Raw genomic sequence first — 25,036 nt, forward strand, 5'->3', positions numbered from 1 at the left:
GGGGGGGCTCTGCCTGGCTTGAACGTCCCAGCTCGGCTCCCAGCCTTGTTGGCATCATTTTCCCAGCCTTGTCTTCCACTTCAGGCTTCTCCAGGTCTTACTACTGCCTTGAGACAGCCAAACACCTTGAGAAGTCAGGTCCTCGCAGCTCTCCCCGCTCTTCCCCCCTACCCTGCCACGTCCACGGCGCTTTGGCACCGGCTTTGCCGAATTCCTGCTCCCCCAACCCCGCCGTCCTCGGGGACTCACGCCGTGCAAAAGCCGAGGTGGAAGCAATGCACCAGGAAATACACACGGCACAGCAGCCCCCGTAGATCGGGTTTTCTGTGTGGTCAAGTAAAGCGATATTCTATTTATGTTTTTAGATGTATAAACAGATTAAGTCCCAGGGAAAATACGCTCCCAAACTTCATAATATTTTATTAAACCGACAAAGTTTAATATAATCTTTTGGCTTCCAGAGAAAAATGTTCCATTTCTTTTCTGAGCACCTTTGATTTTATTTTCTTTTAATTACTGTTATCCGGAGTTAACAATGTGGGTTTTGCACTCCACCCAGCCAGGACTATCCAGATTAGAAGTGGGAAATTTTGCTGAAATACAGAAATATCTATGCGGTGGTGAGGAGTCAACGACGCCCGGGTGGAAAACTCCAGGAAAGCCAATGTGTAGAATGAATTCCCCTTAGCCAGGCAATAACAAGGCTGCATTCCTCCATCCACAGCATTTATTACCTAAGACATTGGCCAGCAACGTTCTTGAAAAAAAAAAAAAAAAATCAGGCCTCCTTCATCTTAGTGCCTGTCCTCACCGCTGCTCGGCGGCTGGAGCACGGCTCCTGCTTGCTCCATCGTGCAGGCAGCACGGCTCACTGCTCCGTGGGGAAAACGCTCCTTCATTCAGCTCTGACGCTGTGCTCCAGCTCCGCTTCACACGCTGGGACCACCCTTGGGTGCACCTCCCAGCCGGGGGCTCAGCCCAGGACCTTCGAGGAGCCCGACAAGCGAGCAGCACCCTATGGATGGGACGAAGGGGCTGGAAGCCAGCAGAGATTTCAGAAAAGACTCAGCACCTGCCTTTCAGCATCGTTAAATGCTAATAATAACAGTAATAATCATCTAATGGTTCTTAGGACAACTGGGTGATTTCTGGAGGGCGAAGTCCTTGCTCGGAGCATTACCTGAGGTTGTTCGCACAGCAGAGGAACATTAAAAGCAGCTTATCAGCCACAAGTACATACTCCCGTGCCAAACTTCCTTGCTATTTCCTCTCTACAGCAGTCGCAGGCCCTAATTTGTGGGCCTCGTTAGAAGAACGAAGAAAGTTATCCAAGAAATACATTTGATGTCACTGAAGAGCTGCCCCACAGCCACATGCGGGCCCTCCCAAGCCTCCTGCCCCTGTCCAGAAACCCAGGCTGGTGTCACGGCTGCTGACATTTTGTCTGGAAGCTTAAAACCTGCGACCAGAGCACTCCTGTTGCTGGAAGGTCCTTCTTCACCCACACCCAGCACCTGGCCTCTGTGGTTTCCTCCATCAGCGCCGGGTAACGGCGGTGTTTTAGACAGGATTAGCCCTGCTCGGCCACAGTTTCTTCAGCTCATTCCTTTTGTTCTTTCATCAACAGCTGTGATTTAGGGCATGTGAGCAACCTCTGAAGGAAATGACTGAAAGGTATCGGCTGGGGAGCACTTACCTCCCCGCGTACAGGGCTTATGGAGCAGAATCAATACATTTTCTATACTGCTCGCTGCCAGAGACCCCCTACGGCAAGGCACGGAAGGGAAGGCAGCTGAGTAAAACAATTCTCCTGAGAAGGACAAGTTTAGCACAGAGGAGCGGGGCTGAATGCACCATATCGACTGGGCAGACACAGTCACTGAGCTAATTCCTGGCCTCTCTGCATGTCCCAGGGGTCCCGGGGCGGCCAGCTTCGAGGTGTGCACCAGTGTTTGTGCTTTTACCACGCTGCATTTCACCTCCCAAGCAAAAGGAGGCTTGTTCAGCACTCAGAGGGGAGATTAGGGAGGAAGCCACAGGTTTATAATGCTCTCGGTGCCTACAGCGAATGCCGCGGGGCACTTATCGCTGATGGCACCCCTGGGATGGGCAGTGTCCATCTGGCTGTGGTCTGGGGACACTTTGCAGCACTCCTCCGCCTCCCGGCCAGGCTGTAGCTGAGCTAATGGCATGCAGCCCCCAGGGTCATTTCCTCCAGACGTGTCCTCCTGCACAGGGCTGGCTGGCGAAGGGCACGGCCCTGTGAACAGCTCCTGTCAGCCTGCTCCAGTCCAATCTCCATCAGCCCAGTGCCTCCCCAGGCTGGAGCAACCTTTGAGCACATCAGGCTCCACTTCCAGATGGGCCAGCTGCCACCTGCAGGAGGGGGTGACTGCTATTTAAGCCGTCTGCTTGCACAGCACAGACCAGCCCAGGAATCTTGGGGTGCTCTGCCTGCAGCATGCTGCCTCTGCTCCCCAGGGGGCTGCAGCAACATGGAGAGCAGGGGGCCGAGAATGCCAGCCCCCCACCATGGGAACAGCCTGCACCCACGATGGGGACCACACTACCAGGTCAGCAGCATCCCGCCATTTGCTGGAATCCCAGATGTTTTCTACCTGTTTTTTTTTTTTTTTTTTTTTTTTTTTTTATATATAAACATCTACCTTGACCAAAAGATCATTTCTGATAAGCTCAGCGAGGTTGCCCCAAGTGAAGCCACGGCCAAGGACCTCCAGACATGCCTCTCACCGCCTGCCATGGGTATTAGAGATAGAATCGAGAGCATCACTAAGCCATGATTTAAACAAACAAACAAACATAATTAGGTTCCATTTAACCCCAAACCAGTGTCGGTCTGAGGCCCAGCTGCTCCACTTTACACACTGAGAAGATTCAAGGTTAAATAAAGAAATTATTTGTTTGGCTACTCACACTAGCTGCTGGCACAGCTGGCTCGCTCAGGACATGGCCAAGTCAGCCTGGATAAATAGAATCTCTCTGATTTATCTCTCCACGGGCAAGAGATGCCACGAGAGCTCCACCTGGCCCTGGCTGGCACAAGCCATCTATTTCTGAGCAGATCCCGGTGTAAGGGGGGGTCTGGGTGATGCTGCTGGAATAGCAAGACTGAGCATCTGCATCACCACATCCGTCAGCAGGACCAAAACCACACGTCTGGGCTTTCACCGCCTCGGAGGAGGTTACGGCAGGGAGGACAGCAGGAGCTGGCCCTGCCGACACGGCGGGATGCTGCAGGGACTCCGACACGGCTCGGGGCTCGTCCTGCTCTGACATCCCCGTTTTGTACCAGCTTTCCGAAAGGGAAAACTGTTATATGCTTCCACTTTTTGAGGAGCTGAGCTGTCCTTTCGATACCAGCTGCCAGCATAAATATACATCAGAAACAGGTTTTGAGTTCTTGAAAAATGTCTGAAATTGTAAACACTTTTCAAGGCATATGGGGATAAACAGTCAGAATCTCAATATTGTTTATAGCTTAAAAAAAACAACAGTCGCTTGAGTTCAGTCAAGCCAAGCATTTTGGATAGATAATTTTTAAACATTTGGTTTCAATTCTCCCAAACCTTAAACAAAGAAGCAGCCCCATTCATGTAATACTTAACTCACAATTGAAAGCATTATGGACCAGAAAGATGTATGTTTCTATTTCAAAAAATAAATGGTCTCCCATATTGGACAATCTTGGAACATCCTTTCAGAAAATAAAAGAACAACAAAAAAAAACCACTCGCCTGGGAAATTTGTCCAGGCTGAGCTTCTCCTGCTTAAAGTTTAAGTTATGTTGAATTACTTGTTTGTTCTTGTTAACAAAACTAAGAATACTCTGTCAGAAAATCCTGAGCAGTACCATTTGTCAGCCTGAGCGCAGAAGCTTTCTTCCTTGGCCTCCTCTGATCCCCAGAGTGCATTAAAGCATCCATCCCTGACACCGGCCCTGCTCCCAGTGCAGATGCTTTGCAACTGGACAGAGTGGAAAACAGAGCTCTTTAATTTCCTCTTCGCATTAGAGTTCATTAGGAAGAACCCAGAGTCACCCTCACTGAACAAACGCCTGCATTTGTGTTTCTTCTGTGAATGTTCAAAGCGTATTTTCCTGTATGATTTTCTTGTCCCTTTTTTTTTTCTTTTTTCCTAGGCGATGGAGACCCCACCTGCACCATTGGCGCTGGACTCCCTCTCTGTTTCCAATTAATTCCTGATATAATTTCTTTTTACTTCTCTCACTCTCTCCACTGGACAGCTCACAGGGCCGTAATTTGCTAGTCCTGCTGTTAGGGAATTCTCTGTTTATGCAATTTGTTTATGCTGTTATGGTGCTGGTGGTTACTCAGACAAGGCACGTGGCAGCACGCCCATTCCCAGGCTGGAGAACAAATGTCTCAGGGAGCAAAAGGGACAAAATAGCTCCTAGCATACTTTACTGAGTGCACTTTGGATGACTGGCTGCCCCTCCTAAAATTCATCAGGTCTGGGGCATACGCTCATTTCTTTAACCAGCATTTATTGCTAGCACTTTGCAACCACCACATCCTACTTTCTGATTGTATTCATGAAAACAGTCATGGATCTGGGCTTTTAAACACTGTTTAGTCATCTCTGTAAGCAGCCCTGAGAACAGCCACCAAAGGTCAGGATAAATCATGCAAAGTAAGGCCGGGAAGTGGAAGAGCCCTGGTAAGAAATGCAAATGCCAAGCCAGGCAGCAGCCAGGTACAGGCTTTAAACTGCTTGCCTCAAATCCACTCATGATGTCCCTGCCCGGTGGCAGCCACCTGCTGTTACCAGCGGTGTCACGAGAGCAGAAGGCAGAGACCATGCCCAGACTGGAGCCAAGCCCTGTATGAGCCCCTCTGTGGCACAAAGAGGGGATTCTGCACTTTTCTTCCTGAATACCCTAGAAGATGACAGATTTGGGCACTCTCAGTGCTGCAGAGCACCCAGTGGGCACGCTGCTCCAGAACAGCCGCTGCGCTCCGTGCCAGCAGAGACATGGGCACGCGCTTTGTGCACATGCACGGGTGTTGGTGCAAGAGCCTGGAGCTTTGGACACCTGAGAGCTACTGCTCTGAAATACAGGGGAGACAAGAGGACAAAAAGGACTCCCAGCTGCTGCATGTGACTTGGTATCAGGCTCGCTGCTACCTGTGTGGCCCTGGCAGAGCACAGGGGCTTCTCGGAGGCAGGCTCCCGTGCTCCTGCTGGATCCGTCCGGAGATATGGAGCTGGCTGCTGGTCGGGGAGGAGAAGCCAAGCTGCAGCTTTCCCCTCCCAGCCCGTGGGCTGTGCTCCAGTGTCTCTGCTGAGAGAGGGAAAGGGTTTTGTATTAGTCAAATGAAATAAAGACCGAAGGAATGGAAGGGAAGGTTCAAGGAGCTGCAGGTGGGGAGACACCAAAAAACTGGAGCGCGGCAGCTGTTCCTGCAGGGCTTGCTCTTGTCGCTGTGCTGTCAGTCCTTCACAGCCCGGCTCTCTGCTCCATCCCCAGCTTGGCCTTGGAGCAGCACAGATCCCCCATCCCAGCCCTCCCACCCCCCCCAAAACCCCCAGGCACCTCAAGCAGCAGCCATCACACCCTGCATGTCGCCGCTCGGAGCTGCCCGCGCCCCCTGCTCGGTTAAAAAACCGGCCAGCTCCGTCAGATGTGGGTTTGGGGGATTTCCACAATTGAGTTCAAATAACTGAGATTCAGAGCATAAGAATCGCTCTGTACCTCTTTAATCCCTGCTTCAATTTATCAGCATAAAAACTATCGGTTTCCTTTGGTTGCTTCCAGTTGGAAACTCCTTTCCCAAGCTCTCCTTTCTTCCCAGCACCCCCACACCCATCTCCAACCAGAAATGACACTGAAACCCCCCTGCCATCCACACACAGAAGACGCAGCTCCATCCTCAGGCATAGATTTAGGCACTTTGCACCACGGGCAATTGGAAACAGAGACACCCAATCATCCTCCTTTTCTTTTTATACTGCATCCCACAGGCACTGAAACGCAGCCAAGTTTGGGAGGTATTGGTAGTTCAGTGGACAGCTGATCTTTGTAAAGCGATATGCAAGCAAGCTCAGAAGGATATCATATTCCAAGGCAACTGAAGCATATTTCTGTTTTTACATCAAATTTTCTGCTACCTTTTGGCAGCAGGCTCGCTGTACATACGGTCTTGTTTGAAGATGCGTGCGCTCAGCACCCCGGTGCTTGGGTTTGGTGCTGCAGAATTCCTTCAAGTCTGCAAGGGTTTGCACGCCTCTGCTGACACGCTCAGAGAGCAGGGCCAATATTTACCACCCTGACATTTATCTCCACCTGCTTCGAATCTCAAATGCCTTCTCCAAGCCCAAGGAGCTCCTGGATGTCTCCTGGTTTCTCGGCTTTGCCTGCTCTAAAAGACTTTGCACCACTAGCCAGGGACTGGACTGAAATCAAGTTTCTGCACCTCTAGTGATTACACGCCAGAAGTGGGAATCTGATGGAGTTAAGCAGTTTGCTTTTTGAACCACCCCCCAGATGTTTTGTAGGCTTTCCAAACCATTTTGTAGTTTTCCCAGGGCTTTTGATACCTTGGGTGCAAACAAGTATGGCTGGAAGGACTCACCCCAGCTTCAGCCAGTGCCCCATGGGGCATCTGTGGCTGAGCTAAGCTCCTTCTGGAGGCAGTGCCCCCCAGAGGGAATGCACCTGGCACATCTGAAGTCTCTCCGTTCCCCAGATAGCCAATTCCATGTGCCCAGACACAACCTTTTTTTTTTTTTGCAGGCATCCAAAGGCATCATCTTTCCTCCCTCGACTTTGTGTGGGAGTTAAGTCACCGACTGGGCTTGCTGCACAAGGCATCCAAAACTTAGGCCGGCTCCTGTCTGTGATGTCCTAGGCAGCTCCACGCCTTGAGACGCAGGCTGAAAAACTGGAGAAACATTCAGAGAAGACCCATGAGAATGGCTGAAGTCCTGGAAAACCCTGGAAATACTGCCATGGGTGGAGGAGCCAAGCAAAATCTATCTGGCTTAGCAGCAACCTTTCCTCAGTCTGTAAGCGAGGAGAGCCAAGACCTACAGGATCTGAGCTTGGGTCAGAGCCTTCAGTCACTCACTTAGGTGCTTAGCTTGGACGTCTAAGGCTGGATTTAATCTTCCTCTGATGAAGGCTGGCCAGCTGTACTATGGGGTATGAATTAATTCTTCAATTTCTGCCCCACAGATCTAAGATTGAATGGATGTAAATAACTTTACCCTGCAAAAGCCAAAAGAGGGGTGCTGAGAAAGTAATTCCTGCCCATGGGCCCTCAGACTGCAAGACGGGCAAATAAATAAAAGGGGTAAGTAGAGCTTTCTGAAAAGAGAAAAATCAGCCCTCTCCTCTAAAACTGTGGCATCGTTTTACAAAGCAGGGATTCCTGCATGGGATAATTAAAGACAGACATTTCAGTAAGGAACAGCTCGGTGAGTAATGAGATAATGGGGGGGAGGAAGGGGGTCCCCACGCAACCATCACAGCTATGTCAGCCCGAATACTGTCCCACTGCTTTCATACCCACCTGCATCCATCTCCTCCCCACCTTCCCTTCAGCTTTTTGAGGCCGAGGACCTACAGCAGCCAGCTTACAGCCGTGACCCCCCCAGTGCTACCACCGTGGGAACCTCCACGTGCAGAGGGTGCTCACCTGCTCCCTAGGGCTTTTCAGAGGTCTGGTGGGAGTAGGGAAGGCAGGACCACGAGCTGCTATTGACTCCAAAAAGGAAGGACCAGGGGACGTGTGTCTCCCTGGAAGGATTTCCGTTTCCACAGCACGCTTTCAAGAATATTAACCACCGCAGCCCAAGAAGCAAAATGTCTGTTTGTGGATAATAATCTCAGACAGATGCCTCTTGCACGCAGCCAGTGCCTCCGAGACAGGAGGCTCTAAATAAATAATCAACAAGTCCTAGAGCTGAATGCACAGTTGCTATTTGCATCATAAATAAATGAGGAGGCTTTTATTTACTCATTCTGGTGGCAGAGCACATCACAGGAGCTCCTCAGAGCTCATACACCAGCGACTGTCATTGCTTCAGCTCAGCCACTCGGCTCCCACCAGCTGCAGGCTCCTGCTCTGCTCCTTGGGCACGGCTCACCAGCAAGAAGGGAGAACAAACGAGAGGAGCACTCAGATCCCTGCTGACCCCTCTTAGTGTGGTGCTGAAGAGGTGAGGAGGAGACAGAGCCAGTGCCAGGGATGTGCGGAGCAACCACAGCCCTGCTAGCTGGGAAGGCTGGAAGCCCCATCAGACTGGGAAGGTCTCCTCATCCAGCGGGGTGGGAGCAGTTGCACAAGAAACCTTGGCCCTTTTTTGCTGCTGAAGCTGTAGGACGCTGTTTTCCACCAGGATACCACTGCATTGTTTGAAGAGAAAGCCATGATCCAGGCGGTACTTTGAGAAGGGGCAACACAAAGGAAAAACGTCAAGAAAAGTGATCCTACAGTGGTGGAGAAAGGCTGGTCAGTGGCCCCAAACTCCACAAAATGTTTAAATAAAAAAAGAAAAGAAAAGAAGAGAAAAGCTCTACAAATATATATTTGTATACATAAAAAACTCAATTTCGCAAGACACCCCACTGCAGAAGACACCTCCTCAATACCCCTTTCTCCCCACAGATGCCTCTCGGGAATGCAGTGAACCAGCAGCCGCTCTTTCTGCGAGGCAAATGGCAAATCCCCCATCCGCTGCCACTGCTCAGGATCAAATCTGCCCCTGGACCAGCAGCCACAGTGAGACTGCGCAGACCTTGCCAAGGGGCAGGAGATTGGTTGCTGAGAACCAGCATTTGGGGTGTTCTCAACAAAAGCCATATAGAGCCAGAAGGAATAGAAAAGCTGCCGTTTATTTCTCTTAATACTCATAAAACGGGGAAAACAGCAATGTGCCATTTCCGAGGAGAAAAGCCACCTTTTCACCTTTTCAGTCACAAAAGATATCCCCAGAGATGCAGCAGGCTGGGGTCTGGCTCAGTTTTATTTAGGTATGTATCAAGTGTTATTGATCCATTTGCTTCAAGCAAACCAGCGAGTGGTGATTTTTTTTTTTTTTTCCCTGCTCTTTATGTCCTGAAAATTGCAGTTTTTCCTCTTTGGGTTCGGGGATGACAAACGGCAGAGCTCGCGGAGGCTCCGAGCTCACAGGCACCCCGACCCCATCCATCAGCGGCTGTGGCATCCACAGCCTGAAGCTCTCTGTGGCTTATTAATAAAACACAAACGGGTCCAAGGAGGTCCCACCCCGGACACCACAGTGGCTCCTTGCCTTGCTGGCAGCACAAAGAGGCAAACGTGGGCAAGAGAAACAATGGTGTTGGCCCAGGACATGACTTCAAGTCTTGTAGCTATCCGAAATGCAAGGTGCCCTCCCCCATAAGGCACCATCCTGCAGTCCCACATTCATCTGCGGTGGATAGATGCAGGGCAAAAACAACACGGCACCGTGGGCTTTGCAACACAACATGGGAAGCCCAAACCACAGCCTTTAGGAACAATTTCTCTCCAAATGGGATTGTTATCCCATCACGAGCCCAGCTGCCTATTCACAGTTATTTTATCACTCACCTGATAGCCAAAATGCTCTTCTATATTTGAACAGTTCTTCATAGCATTTATATTTCTAATATATCTGTGAGAAAAGCCCGGCTTTGTGCACTGACCCTGCTGCAATGGGCTTCTCTCCTGCCTCCACACTGGGGTATCTCCATCCACAGGGCCCCAGCGAGAAAAACCCATCACAAGCTACAGATTTGGGCAATCTGCTGCCAGGATTTATCCCTCTTTCCTACACGAATGTAAGCTGCTCCAGCACTCATCAGGCTGGCACCAAGCTACTAATACTGTTCAAAATTAGGGCTGGTAAAAAAATGTGTCATAAAATTTATTTTGCAAAGGAAAAGTCTTTTTTTTTTTTTTTTTTTTTTTTTTTAATAAAGTATTTCCTCTCCCTGCACCACCACTCCATCCTCCCCCACCCCACTGAAATCATGTCTCATCTTGCACAGGAAATTTTGATTTTTTCATCGGAAAAAAAAAAAAAGCCAAACAACCCTAAGTGAATTATTTTGGCATGAGGCCGATACGTTCCTGCTCCAACACGCTGCCACAACACCTCCGGCATGAAGGACCCCAACCAGGGCATGGCAGCAGGAGCACAGCTGCCCTGAGGATGTGCGGCAGCACAGCCAAAGCAAACTGGTTGGGTTTTCCAGTAAAATACGCCACTTTCCAGCTCAAAAAAAGGTTGGTTTACCTCTTGGCACTTGCACGTTGGTGTACAGCCTCCGCCCTATAGCAGCAGGGTAGGTTCCTATAGGGCCTGGTGGGTTCCTTGCTGCCAGGGATGAGCAGGGGGGAGGAAGCCACAAATCACAGTTAAGACAAGATGCTGACTGGGGTCCTGCCTCCAACACCACGACTTTTAAACCCCCCAGAACTTTATCAGGAGGCATGTCAAGCCTCCTGCTGACCTAGAGGGTGGTGGGGTCCCACGGGGAAGCAGCATGCCACCAGGGGTGACAACCTGTACCCACACGCAGGGCATGGCACAAGCAAAAGTTGCTCAGGCAGGAGGAACTCTGGTTTGATGTCCCCCAGGTTCCAAGACTTGGCAGCTTTATCCGATTTTTCCTATTTTTAGTACAGCTGGGCTTTGTGCTGCTTCCCAGCTTGTAACAGAATCAAGAGGAAGCAAACCTTCACCTGGAGGCGACACCTCCCGTGGATGGCAATGGGTGATGTGCTTCCACCTGAAAGATTAAAGTTTGGTGGTCCTATAAACAACCGTAACGAAGCTCTGATAATGGGAACTGTCAGGAAACTTAATAACAACAGAGATTAGCACCCTGCCTATAACACATTGTGGCTGCATTCAGTCAGCTTTTTATATAGAATGTCGACAGCTACATACAAGCTGTGAATAGTTTCCTATCTCCTCTGGCCTATTTGAGTCTCGAGTAACTTGCCTGACTTCCCTAGAGCTGTTTTGGATTTACACTGGCTCTGCTGAAATCAGAATTGAGCAGACTGAGGCGAGCCAGCCCCACCACGCCGAAACCAGAGGCGCTGTATTGCTTTACACAACGGGAGGATCTAGGAAATGCACTTTGGATCCCTGTCTCTGCTTGGCACACATCGGCAGTCCTGTTCCAGCTTGAGCAGAGCTGTGCTGATTTACTGTGCTGGGGGATCGGGGTTTTTGCCCCGCTTCTGATCCCAGTAAGAATGAGCCTCCCAGTTTAAACAAGAGGATGGAAGGCAGGCTCACTGCCGATTAGGGGGTCTGAGAAGAGGCAGCCCTGCCAAAGGACACCCCACCAGCCCCCAGACCCTCACCAACCCACTCGTGATGCTGGCTGGTGCCAACAAGATGCTGAGTGCATGACCGCCTGCATCGCTGCCCCCTCTGCCCACCTTCCCACTGCCCTGCTCTGCTCCGGAGCCGAGCTTTCCCCACCAGACATGTCATTCCCTTAGGGCTCCTCGGGACATTTCTTAAATCTCTGCTGACGGACAGGGTATTGTCAGGAATGTCCCCTTAAATTCCTCCCTTGTCTCCGGATAATCTTCTACAGTGTTTAGAGCTGCTCTTCTACATACGATCACCCTAAAAAATAAACAAAGAAATGAAAGAAGTTCCCTTCCTAAAAAATAAACAATGTGATTAATTATTCTGAAAAAGGCTGTTTATAGTTTGGACTTCATAAAAGAGAATGCCTGATTTAATACACTATCTGAGAATGTGCTGTTTTTCATTTCAGCACAATCAGGACCTAAATCTGTGTCTCCCTCTCCCTCATCTGAGCTGGAAATGGTTTTATATTCCATCTTGCTTTAAATTATACACATCAAGTTTATAATGGGACATGGTCTATTTTGTTGCCAAAACCTGCTCTGTAAGATCATCTATTAAACTGTATTTATTTTTTATGACAAACAAGAAAAATGACAAAACAGCTACCGAGCTTCTGCTAATGAGGACCAAATGCCTCCTCAGGCACTGCTCCTATCGCAGGCGGCTGCGCCGGAGCTGAGTGAACGTCCTTCCACCCACAGAGATGGTCAAAGGGACACAGTGGGGCTTCGTCAGCCCCACACCATCACCAGGGACTCAGCTCTGTCTGTCTGCACTCCAGTACGAGCTCTGGGGTCAGGAGGTCTTGGCTCCTTCCCTTCCTGCCCTCAGCCTTTGGGTGGCCAAGGAGGGAGCCGCGGGTGAACACGAGGGTGGCTCCGTCCCACGGGATCCGTGGTGCTGGCTGTAACCTGGCTGCCCACAAGTCTGGCTCTGAAACCATCAGGGCAGACCCACATGCAGCCATTTCTCACGTCCACAATTTATTTCTGGAGATGAGGGCAACAAAAAGACCCTCTGATGACCAGCACAAAGTGGCCTCCGCTTGCATGGGGTACATTTTGTGTGCCTGAAGTTTTTGGACGTTGAAGGAAAAACCCAATGCTGTACAGACAAACCTCTGGGAGGAATCCCCTCAGCCTGATTTCATCCACCAGACACCGAAAGAGTCCCAGGACTTCCCTCATGAGTGTTGACTTTGGATGTTTCCCTCAGCCCGACGACTGCTTATTATGGCACGGAGCGCTCGTCCTGCCTGGCTGCTCGCCACCGCCGCGGTGGCGGCCGCACTCCGCAGTGCTTTGGGATCCCCTGTTAGAGGGGAGCACGCCTGCCCACGTTTCCTTGGCAGGGAAGCGGGACATGACATGAGCTCTGTGGCTAAAATTTACCATGAACCTATGGCTATTTCAGTTTTAAGGACAGCTCCACATATATTACTGCATTAATGCAGAAAATCCTTCCCCTGCCATCCTATTTACTTCTTCTTGCCATGCCAGTTGCCACTGAGCACAGCAGCGAGTTTTAATATTAGGCATGGCAACCCATCCCATTAAAATAAATTCCTTATGTATCGTATGAATAGCTAGGCACATGAATAATTTAACCATGGTTTAATCAGCGTTAACCTAATGCTTTAATCAAGACCAACTATGTCATCTTTCCTTAAAAGAATTACAGACCAAGGCTCTGGCTCTGGTTTTGCAGCACAGGAAGAACACACGTATCCTCAGAAAAGTTTTAAGCAAATTAATCATGCATTGCTCCATGGCACCAGTGAGGCGAGGACTGGAGCACGTTAGCCATCCCTCCTGCTTCACCCGAAACGTTTTCTGTGCGCTTTCTGCTGGAACCACAGAGCCAGTTGGGGGGCAATGGAAAGGAGATCACAGAAGCAGCATCGTGCTAGCCTGTCCTGAGCTAGGTGCATGTATGACCAGGCACAGGAGGAAGCAAAACCCCAGCCATGGTGCTGTCCCCCAGTGAGGCAGACACAGGAGGGACCATCCAGGAGCATCTGCTGGCCCCAGGAGGGATCACAGCCCCAGGGTCCTCTCCCCAGGGCCCAGTTCCGCACCGAGCCTGCAGGGTGATGACCCCTGATGCGCGAGGCAATGCCTGGCTGAGGTGCTGCTGCAGTGGTCCACAGCCCCATTTTGGGATGCACAAGGGTCCCGTCACTAACAGGGTGTTGTTTCTAACCTAAGACAAGACACCTGGCCTGGAACAACACCGGTGAGGCTGCACGAATGTGGGTTTCCATTTTCAAAGAACTAAAATTCGCCACAGAAAATACTGATGAGAACAGCATCTTCTACCTTTGTGCCTCCAACATCTGCTGTGCAAAATGCGGGGTACGTGCTGCATTTTTCCAAGTCCATCAGTAACAGAGAAAGCAGCTTGGACTTCCAGCCCCCTGCAACAAGCACCAGCTTCTTCAGTATCTGCATTTATCAGCTGATGAGATCTTTGAAGGAGAATACAATTAGTTAAAAGCTCAAACACAACAGCAGCCAGTCCAATCTTCTCTCTCTGGATCTTTTCAGATGTTTGCTAAAGCCCTCGTGAAGCCCAGACCTCACTCTGCCCATGTCTTCCAATTTATTAATTGTTTTAAAGGGAGCTCATGGCTTCAGCCGGAAATCACTGCAAGCTCTCAGCCCGAACTGCTGGCTTGGAGCTGCAAGATTTCTCCTCTCCAAAATTCGCAGCGACACTGTTTTTATTCCAAGCAGTTAGGGCATCCTCTGGCCCAACGGGTTCATTATCTCCAGCTTTCTTTAAAAGGTCAAGAAATGCTCTCTGCCTGGCAGATGGGCGAGTGCAGGAGTCGTGATGTCTCAGGATTTGTAACACAAGAAGGTTATTAAATGGCAAACTCTATCCTGAGCAGAGGCAACATGAAAAGTTTGTCTGAAGTTTTTAAATTTAAAAAATGGGACATTCTGAGATTAAAAAAAAAAAATCTTTAAAAAAATAATAAAAAAAATGGATCTTAAACAAATAACTCTCTTCCTCAGATAAATATTTCTCATTCTTCTGGTATTTGTGTTCCAACCTGTTGCATCCAGGCCCTTCTGCCCTTTTTTAACACTTTTTTTTTTTTTTTTTCATTTTTCCCTGCTGACATCACTGGAGGAAGGAAGGGAAAAAAAAGGGGGGCAGGGAGGAAGAACGCCCTCTCCTCCCCCAGACACACCACCCATTCAGCAGCTCTTCAGGCACTGCCCTTGTGCTAACCCAAGAAATCCAGAGCTCAGAAGCATCAGATATGACTTCAGTATCTACCAGCAGCAGTCCCTGGTGCACCAAGTGAGCAGTGCTGGGGTCACAGCGTTTTGGGGCTGGGAGGGCACAAGTCAGCACCCACACCCCCGTCCCAGCTGGGTGCCAGGACGCACAGGCAGGGACTGAAAACTCCAAGCACCACCTCCATCCCCGGGCTGCTCCGCTGCTGCCTCTTGCTGACCTTTGAGCTGGAAGAGTTCAAAATGAAGACAAATGCAGCAAGCACTTCACAATAACGATCCCCACAACAGAAAACCTCTGGGAGTTGGCAGTGCTGGTGCAAAACACGGATCCGATCGGCGTGAAATCATGCTGCTTGCCTGCAGCCACGCTCCCTGGCTGGCACGCAACAACAGCCGTGCCTGATCAGCTCCGACTTCAACATGAGCAGGGATGCTCAGGGGCTGCTCCCACCCAGCCCCGAGTCCTTGCGCCCCTTTGCATCCCCCCAGCTCTCCACGGAGCTTTAGCACAGTAATCCTGAATGCCAGCCCCAGATTCCCAGCCAGGCAGGACTCGGGGTGTTACAGACCTTCACGGAGCCCAGACTGAGCTACCACTTAAGCACAGACTTTATCAGCTCCAACATCTGCCTGCATCAAGCATCCTTTACAAAACCCTTCAAGTTCCTGTTTTTAGCAAACTTTTTTTTCCTTCTGTGCCATAATTATCTGCCGGAGCTGCAGAAGTGGCAGGTAATGTGTCGCAGCAGCACAACCAACCTATTTTTGGAGTCATGAAAGAAACTGCGAGGGAAAGAGGAGGGCATAGGGAGGTTGTGGGCTGGAGGGCGGGGAGCAGCGGGGAGATGCTCTCTGGGGTGATGCTCCCCACTCTGCTCCCTGCAGCAGGGGAACCAGCAGGTCCCGAGCTGCTGCTTCGCCTGCCACTGAAGCAGCTCAAGGGACACAGGCAGTGGTGGCAGATCCAAAAATGCTGCCACCAGGCAGAGCTAAAGAGTAGGAAAGGAATAGGTGGATTTGCCCGCCCAGGTGGACACCACGGTGTGCATCGGTGGGGGTGTGAGCAGCCCTCCCTGTGCCCTCTGCTAAGGGCACTCGTGATACAAGCCCAGTTGTTTCAGCTCAGCAATTCAGCCTCGGGCTGCCGGCCCCCAAAATCATGGGTGTGAGGGAGAGCAAGCAGTTGTGGCCGATGCACCTGCACACCGCAGCACCCTGAGCACTGAGGCACGAGGTGCTCTGAGGGGCTTCAGGACCCGAGGCTCCCCCTTGGAGCCAGAAATGCTGTTTGCTCCTCTGCATGCCCCCTGCTCTGCCCCATGGCCAAGCTGCCTGCAGGTGGGCAAGGCGGATTTGCACCAGCAGAGGACGTGGCCCTTCTGTCCCCTGGGGCAGAGCCCTCTGAGAACACCCCAGGCTGCCTCTGCAGCCCTGCCCTGCCCTGCGATCCCCACTCGTGTCACTCCACCAAAAGGCAGCCGAACCCATAAAACAAACCATTGTACCTTTAAGGCACTGCTCCAGAAAGAAAAGGCCTTTCATAGCAGTGAATAGCATCTCTTTTACTCCACGCACCATCTGTTTGCCAAGATGAAGAGCTCTGGGCTGGCGGAGGCTTAGTCATTCGGACAAGAATAGGTCCCACTGTACTTACACTTCCCAGCTCCCAAAATAAAAACCAAAGTCATTGACTTTGCTTACCCTGTGGGGAGCATGCAGAGCTGGGAACACCTCAGCCGTTCCCTCTTCCTAATGTAGAACTGAAAGAGGAACACAGCACCAAGACCCCCGTGGTCCCTACAAGCAGCCTTATCTTTTTATTTATTTAGTATTATTTTTTCCTTTTTTTTTTTTTTCTTTTTTTTTCCTTTTTTTTTCTTTTTTTTTTTTTTTTTTGTGGGGGGCAGAATTGTTGCTTTGAGCATCCCTACAGTCACACCGGGCAACTGCGCCACATGAAGCCCCACCTCGTCCCTCTCTGCTGGGAAAAATAAATGAAGAATCCCAACAGCCAAGAGAGACCTCTGCCAGCAAGTCCCTCCAGGCTCCAATGCTCAGGGGGCGGCCCCATGTGCCCAAACTTCAGCATCACACTTCCTACTTCCCTTCTTCCCAGTTAGCTCAGGAGAGGCCTTTAAACACCTGCACACTCAGGGCCACCTCCCCACGGCCGGAGCAAGCTGGGTGTCTGGCAGGCCTGAGACCCACTTCACCACACCAAGTTTTGCCCCTGCCAAAGCCCAGCCAGCTGCAAAAAGGAGGCAGCAGGGATGCGGATGCAATTCATTTCGGGCTTTCCCCAAAGAGCCCCTTGGGGCAGCTCCTTTGGGACACCCAGAGCAGCACATCCCCCTTTGCAGCTTCAGATGTCCATGATATTCACCCTTCCTCTGCCTGCATCCCAGCAGAAATCTGGTGTCAGCCCTTCCTCAACACTGAAAAGCCTCAGACTCCATTTTTTGGTGCTATGCCCCAGGACGCACAGCACCACTGCTTGGGCACTCCCAGAGATTAGTTTGTAGGCAGCTGAAACACACACTTGGGAGCAGATGTGCCTGTGGCCCCAGCATCCCTGTGACCCCGTTTTTTCTCTTGCATTTGCTCTCTGGGTACCCTGACTTCCACATGGTGCCCAGCAAACGCCAGGCTGCTCCTGCACCATAAACACGCTGATTCGGACAGGGCCATTCATCCCCGACCCTGAAACACGTCTGCTCAGGACGGTGTCTGTGCCCATCAGCAGGGGATGCCTGGCCCCACGGGGAGCAGGGGCTGGGACGAGCTCAGGGGAGCAGCCCACCTTGCTGGGATTTCCCAGCTTCTTTCACTCGTGGCCTAACCTTTGCAGCATTTAAATACCGTCTTCTGGCTCCCCCTCCCTTTCTTTTTGTCACCTGCAAATTTAGATTAACAAGAAGGTTTGACAAAGTGCTACTGTATATGTTAATAAACCCATTAGTGTCGGCCCGCCTGACATATAACCTGCAGAGCCTACAATGTTTACTAATATGATTGTCAAAGCAGAGGAACATTACTTTTTAATGACATTTCATATCTCTTCAGTTGAAGTAATATCCTGGGACATGATAATCAGAAAGCCATTCTGCCACAGAACTACGTGCTGAGCAAAGGCTGGTGCATGAAAAATACTCATTTTGTCAGAATTAAAACATTTGTGTTTGCTTCATAAGTTGTAAGCGCACTTGTGGAGAAACATGTTGTGAAATATTTATTGGAAGCAGCTCGGTTTCAGGTAAATGGGGCTTCAAAATGAAATGTTGGAAAAGGTTATTGCTACATTCGCCGTGCCTTTCGCGTGCAATACATCGATGGACAATTTATATGTATGATATGCTTAACAAACCAACAAGATTTTAGATCTTCTCCTTAAAGAAAATTTCCAAAGTGGTACGAGTGGCCACTACCAGCCCAGCCGAATTTACTGCTGCCTTCAGAGCAGGGGAACGGCTGCAAGACCGAATGGAAAGGAGTTTGATTTTATGCTCCAGGTGCAAGAGCCTGGTATGAAGCCAGCAGTGGCTCCGTGGCTGCAGAGACAGCGGCGTTGCCCCTATGGGTGGTTCCGTCCCCGACACGTCCTCTGCGGCCCCTGAGCTGCACCGGGAGCATTAACAAAAACAAAGAAATCGTCCTGGGTCCTTTAAGCAGATAAAGAAATAAATAATGAAATATTTTCTCCTTTTTTTGAAGTAAAGATCCAAGGGGATCCCTCCATCAATCTGGTCAGAACAAGCTCTCTGACAGAAACGAGCAATTGATTCAGTTCGAGTCTCCCATCGGATGGGGGACAGAGCTGATTAAAGCTGTGCGTGCACTATTAATAGGAGCAGGATGCCTTGCTGTCATTATTATTAATTATGCTGCTGTGATTACTATCTGTTCATCCATCCACCCATCCTCCCTTCTGTAATCCCAGCACTGGCCAAGTATGTATGAACACAAATTTGTACTCTCTTTTTGCTCCCAGTTTTCTGGGGTGGGGGGAACTCCTTGGTTTATAGGATTTCTTATTTGTATGTGTGAGTGTGTCCGCACGTGAGCGAGTGGGTGGTGGGAGCTGCGTGGGTGTGACATGTGCATGGGCGTCGGTTTGTGAAAAAAGCACAAAGGGAGAGTTAAAACCAAAGGGGGAGCTTTGGCGTTTCATGTCGAGCCCACCAGACTCCAGCACCCTCCTCATTTCCGCAGGTCCCTCGGGGGAGGCCTGACCCCAGGAGCCCCCTCTCCTACACTCATCAGCTCGTCCCTACCTGGAGGCCAGGCTCTCCTGAACTCTCAGCCGCTGTCCCCACGATAGGCAGAAATTTTCCTTCCCCAAATAATTAGACTGTGATAAGAAGAAACAAATGGGCCCTCAGAGCACTGAGGGCCGCAATAAGAGATGAATTATTAGTCCAAGATGGAAATCTCTTTTGATAAATGACCGGCCCCAAGCAAGGAAGGATTCAGCAAAACACAACCACGTCCTTGTTGTGACACAGTGACGGGGAAGGAACAAACCTCGTAAGGCACAGCAAAGCCCCCGCACTACCGCCTTGACCAATTGATTAATCAAGTGTATCCCACGGTGTCAATACGCTTCTTTCTTCACATTAGTTACAGCATCTAAACGTGGAGGACAGCAATGACACGTACAGCTGAGGACCTGTGTCAAACCCAGAGCTGAGCCGTCCCTCCCAAACTTTACCGTGGAGGGCATCAGGAAAGCGTGAGGAGCTCGGCCTGCAGACACGTCCCAAGGAACAGCATCAACTGACCCAGAGAGCACCTCACAGCTAACACAAACCACACAGAGCCCCAGCGGCCTGGGAATGAAGTAAGAAAAGCAGAAAGAAGCAAGTTTTGTCGTTTTTCCCCTCCTGCAAGGAGCCGGCTCAGCAGGGTGGGGTGATGATGCCTCATACTCCAACTGAAAGAAGTGCCATTTATTAATGCTGGCCCCGTTCCTGATTTTTTTTAAGTCTAGTTCGGGGGAGGGGGAGGGGGGAAAATCCATTGGCGTCACTGAAAATAAACCTGGCATTGAGGCACTCACTGGGCAAGCCATTGAAAGCAGCAGGCTTTAACATCACAGCTTCTCCTGGACTTTGATGTTCAGAGGGGGTGCTGCCTGTGTGCTGCCAACGCAGAGGAGTTCAGCGCGTGTAACTCCAGGTAAGGTACACTGAGACCTTACCGAGACCCCTGCGGATAGTCCCCAGCCACATGCAACAAGACTGTTGGAGCTTCTAGGTCCCTGTAGCCTGGAATGCAGTTCTCCCTGAGGACAGGTAATTCGGGTCCCTGATACCGCTATTTTCAGTGGGATATTTAAGTAGAAATGGTTAGTAGGAACACACACACATATAGCACATATGCTATGTATGCATATATATATATGCTTTAAAAAAATCTGACAGAAATGGCTCAAGCTGGGATTGCTAAATGTATTTCTCTCTTTGTCCTCCCCCAGAAACCACTACCAAAACATACCTCTCCATCTAATGAGATTAGCAAAGTACCATGCTAGATCTTTATTAGTTAAAGCTGACCATAGTGCAAAACTTGGCCTGAATCGTAAATGAGCTGACTGCCAGATTGAGGAGTGCAGCCAGCAAGTAGATTTATTCCAAATGGGTCTGTGCTGTTTGCCTTGGGAATATGCTTCCTTCTCTGTAACTCCCTGAAAACTGGTAGCCAAGTTTCAGCTCTCCGTGTTCCCCGAAGCCAGAGGTACTGCTGCTTCCCGCTCACACCGGCCTGACGTAAACTTAATCCCACTGACCTTGGTGTTTCATTGAATACAAGGTAAGAGAGAAACAAACCTATATACTCCGGTGGCTCGCAGGATTTTGCACCGAGGACATTTATATGTGGCAGTTCCAGCCTCCTCCACTTCACTTGACTGGCAGCTTGAAGAGGCCAACACACTAAATATTAGTAGGGGAGCCTTGGATGCTGCTATCAGAAAAGCTTGTTTACAGCATCTTCTGCACTCAGACAAGTTACTTTGCCCCCCAACATTTTTCTTTTGTAAACAAAGGAACAAGTGAGAAAAAATAATTTCTGTTATGAACTGAATGATGCTGCCTTACCCTCACATGCAGTGGTCAATAGGAAATCTTTCCTGAGATCTGCACATTCCTTTCCCAGGTCACACCCAGAACCTCCTTTTAAAGGTCTCTGAAGGACCAGCACATGCCTTGAGGGAAGGAACAGAGGCCAAAGCCTCTGTGGCCATGTATGAGCGTTTCACTGCAAACAACTTTCTTGCTTTGGAGGAGAAATGGGAAGCATACGCCGAACAGATCTGGTTTCCATCAGCCCGTTATTTATAGCACTGGTTTCACACCATGGGTTATACACACTCGTGCTTGTTCTCTCAGACTCTCACAGCACTCTGACACACTTCCTTCTTACCTGAGCAATGAACCCGTGTTTCACCCTGCTACAACTGGGCCGTCTGTGTCTCAGTCATGCGTTCACTAAATGTGCTCCACAGAGCTCTCCATGAAATGAGAGTTTGCAAGTCGCGTACCTCCAAAACGCCCTTCTGAGCCTCGGGCTAAGGTAGCGAAGACAGACTAGTTTATCAACAGCACATGAGGGAGAGATCTAGAGCCTTTGATTCACTGGCCCCAAAGGGCTAACCACCTCTCTACAGCTGGATCAATTGCAAACACCTTTGGCACAGCAAAAAAAATATGGTCTCATGAAATACCAAGTTGCTCTGCTTAGCTGCTGCTCTCCGACAGCTGCCTGGTGGCAAAGACTCAATACGAAGTCCCACTTTGACCAACTCACCAGAGACTGCACCAGAGACCTCCCAAGTCAGCATCCTGTAGCAAACAGCAGGGCTCTCTAGCTGGGCCTGAAACCAGCTCCTACCCAGCACAGTTCCCAAGGAAATCTGCAGCCCATCCACTTGCTGATTACTCGGAGAGAGCAGCGTGAGGGTGGTAGGTCCCATCTGGTGTGCCTGGAGTCATCCAGCGTCGTCCTAAGTAGTGAGCTTAAACAATGGTTGTTTGGTCTCTGCTGTTGATTGAATGAGATTTGTTGTCCATAATAAAACTCCTGGCACATGATCAGTCACTGTATATAAACCCAAATTACACTAAGAAAAGCCAGGATACTGTCAAACAGCTCTAAACCATCAGTAAAACAGAGCCCGTCCCCAGTCACAGCTCTGAAGAGCCATGCGTGTGCTGGCGTCGTTCTTCAGCTTTCCCTTGGGCAGACACGTGGCCAGAGGAGACCAAGGACAATGGCTCTCCTTGAGAATTCCTTGCCAATGTCTACATCACAACACAAGGACTGGGGCACTTTCTCAGATGCCCAGGACCAAACAACAGAAGGTGACACCACACTCTGTCTTTGAGGCTGTAACAATCATCATCAACAACCTATCCCTGCTAGATTTACCTGGCCAGCAGGACATGGGTCCACATGATGAGCGTGGCACCTTTGCCCATACACACAGAAGTAAAATGGATGGCAGACGGGACAGTCTCCTTTGGAAGATGTCAGCTTTCCCGGCTGCCCTCCAGTAGGACCTCACAGCCATACCAGGGGCTCCACAGCTGACAGGCGGCAGAAGAGGAGCACTGCTTCCAGAGGTCCCCCCGGGCAATTGCAGCTCCGTGAGTGCTGACTTTGTCACCAAAAAACCACGGAAACACCTTGCCTAAGCAAAATGCACTCTGGAGACCAAGTGTTAAGTTTGGTCTACTGCTAAACCTATAGATGGCTCAAGTTAGGCAAGATGGATGTCGCACCCTTCTGGAGTTCAAGCACTTGATCCGGGTGTCTAAATGCAGGCACCTGCACCCAGTGCCACTGCAGATGTGGCAGCAGGTCTGCCAGTTCCACACAAGTGTCTCAGATGGCACAATGTGCCTATCAGGGGACTGAATGGTACTCGAGTAGGAATTAAGAAGGGAACTGCAATTACAGTTTGAGGGCTGTGGAGTAGAAGGGGGCTGCTCACACGGAGACACTTAAGGTGCTTAATAATTTAGCTTATAGAAGAGGAAGAAGTAACTTATTACCAATAAAGAACACCTACTAAAGAGGCGGTCCCTACAGCAGAACTCTTTTTAATCTAACAGACAATAGCAACAGCATATCAAGCTCCAATGGCTGGAAGCCAAAATTAGACAAATTCAAACTGCAAGGAAGGTGCCAGTTTGTAATTGAAAGAGTAATGAGCCATTGGAATTACTCACCCCGGGCTGTGATGGATTCTCCACCATCTGAAACCTTTAAATCCAGAGTGGATGCTGTTCTACAAAGTGCCACACTGCAGGCACACATCTCCGTATTTGGGAATTATTGGTAAAGGCTTTCCAGCTTGCATGAGTTGTTTGTGCTCTAAAAAAACAAACAAAAGAAATGTTATGCTGCCCAGCTAGAGATGGAGAAGGAAGGCAGAGTGAGTTTAAGCAGACAGTCTGTGGCAGTACAAAGCCACAGGACCCAGGTTCCTTATGTGCTACCATGTGCTGCTACTGTCCAGCCACGCTCAGCAAGAAAACTCAGAATTAGGCCAGGTGATAGACTGGAGCTAGGGTAGGACCGTATCAGCCAAGCAGTCCCCCTGAGAACACAACACATCCCAAGCTGCTCCTTAGAAGAAGTCTGGGAAGAACAGGACGTCCAAGTGTAGCACCATTTTTCCAAGCCTTCTGCATGTTCCATGCATGTTCCAGCGAGAGCTCGCCCCAGTGCCAGTCTGCCAGGGTCAGCTCCCCCCATGCCTTTGTCCAACACCACCATGCTCAGAGCCCTCGAGCACACACCCCGTCCTACAGATGGGTGCTCTGCAGGTGACTCTGTTCTTCTCTTTCAAAGGAGCAATCCCAACTCCTGCATACCATATAGGACAAAGTACGTGTGAGAGGTGTGTTTTAATCATGCTTCCAGCAGGCAAGCGAGAGGGAAAACCACAGGGGAAATGGTCATCTGCCAAGACACCTCTGTGCTGGACCCATCGTACAGGAATGCCTGCTGCCAGTCATCATGAACGAGCAATAAACACCCAGGCTCAGATATTCTCTCTTTGAGAAAGTCTGTTTTACTGACTTTAAGGTTATGTAATAAAAATTAGCAGGAAGGGCAAATGGAGGTAAAGGAGCTGAAGGCTAGACTGGCTAACCGTTGGGCCCTGGGAAAGAGGTAAGTCCCAGAACTGGGTGAATAAATGATTTCTTTGCTTCTCTGATGAATAATTTCAGGTTGCCCTCGCAAAAAGACACAGGGATCAATTCACCCTGCGTGAAATAAAAACAAGTTTTATAGTTGCTTAGATATCGAGGAAAGTATTTCACCAGATTTGTCTAGTTTCATTTTAGGGCCATGAAAAAGGCTTTTGAGAAATTAATGTAGGTAAATTTCTAAGACACCTGTTTTGAAATAACCAAGAGAAGTGTGCCAGCTTGGAAATGACAAAATGAAACCTTTTGACTTAAAATGTTAGAGATAGTCTTTCTTGGCTGAAAAGATGTAATAAATTTGTGTATAATTTTTATAAAACCCTTGCAGATGCATCGGTAGGATTTCATGTAGACCATAACCAGGAAGGACTTTGCAACACACCAGCTTAGAACAGTCCAAACAGAGAAACTCTGTTCCTCCTCCTCCTCCTCCTCCTCCCAGTCCTTGCCTGCAAACACCTCACTACACTTAATGAACAAAACACCATTCATTATAGTCAGAACACAGGCGCACAAAGTTAGCTCTTACACCAAGGTTGGGATCAAAATGCAACAAAAATCTTAAAAAGCAAAGATGAAATATTAAGCCTTCTGAAAGCTGAAATAGAAAGAAATGTTACTGTTTCTCAGGCAAACATGAAATCCTGTAAAAGTAACTTTAGCTTTATTCATTGGAGTTTATTCAGTCACATCCAGTGAAGGTGCTCCAGATTTACACATAGTAGAGAGGCTCAGAGAAAAATTCAGCCCTAAATGGAAATACTTAAGGTTCACACCAACACCCAACTTCCTGGCCTCAAAGTGTCTGGCACTGCTTGACATTCAACCTTGTTCTGCCTTGTATTAAGGTCATCAAGTCTTTGTTCTAGAGCTGCTTTATCTGAGGTTTGGGGCTCCTGAAAATCTAAATAGCTCCTAGAAATGCTCCATGATCTCAGTACAAGTTATCTGGAATCTATAGTGCAAGGAAACAGCATCTTTCTGATTCAGAAGCCACCCAAAATGTCCAGGCCCTGGTTGAGAAAATACGTAGCTAGGGCATAGATGTTTCCCCAGCTAGAATTATCCCGGCTCTTCTGGACATGAATCATATATGAGGGATTGTTATTACATCAATAGCTTTTTTCAGGTCAGAACCTAACCACAAAGAGACTGAATCAACCCATGCAAAGACTCACAGGATGT

At 49.5% G+C, this 25,036-nt stretch overlaps 1 protein-coding gene and 1 long non-coding RNA gene across 4 annotated transcripts in view; both read right to left on the bottom strand.

The window, feature by feature from the left end:
• Nucleotides 1-25,036, bottom strand: part of LOC118175763 — a 55,857-nt gene that overhangs the window by 3,569 nt on the left and 27,252 nt on the right. The window lies entirely within an intron of this gene.
• LOC118175764 lies at nucleotides 379-19,831 on the bottom strand. The gene is made up of 3 exons (XR_004755115.1): nucleotides 19,821-19,831; nucleotides 19,314-19,319; nucleotides 379-757 (listed from the first exon to the last, which is right to left on the bottom strand). It is a non-coding gene; the product is annotated as an uncharacterized LOC118175764 (long non-coding RNA).

The sequence above is a fragment of the Oxyura jamaicensis genome, chromosome 18, assembly GCF_011077185.1.
Source record: "Oxyura jamaicensis isolate SHBP4307 breed ruddy duck chromosome 18, BPBGC_Ojam_1.0, whole genome shotgun sequence".
Classification (NCBI taxonomy): domain Eukaryota; kingdom Metazoa; phylum Chordata; class Aves; order Anseriformes; family Anatidae; genus Oxyura; species Oxyura jamaicensis.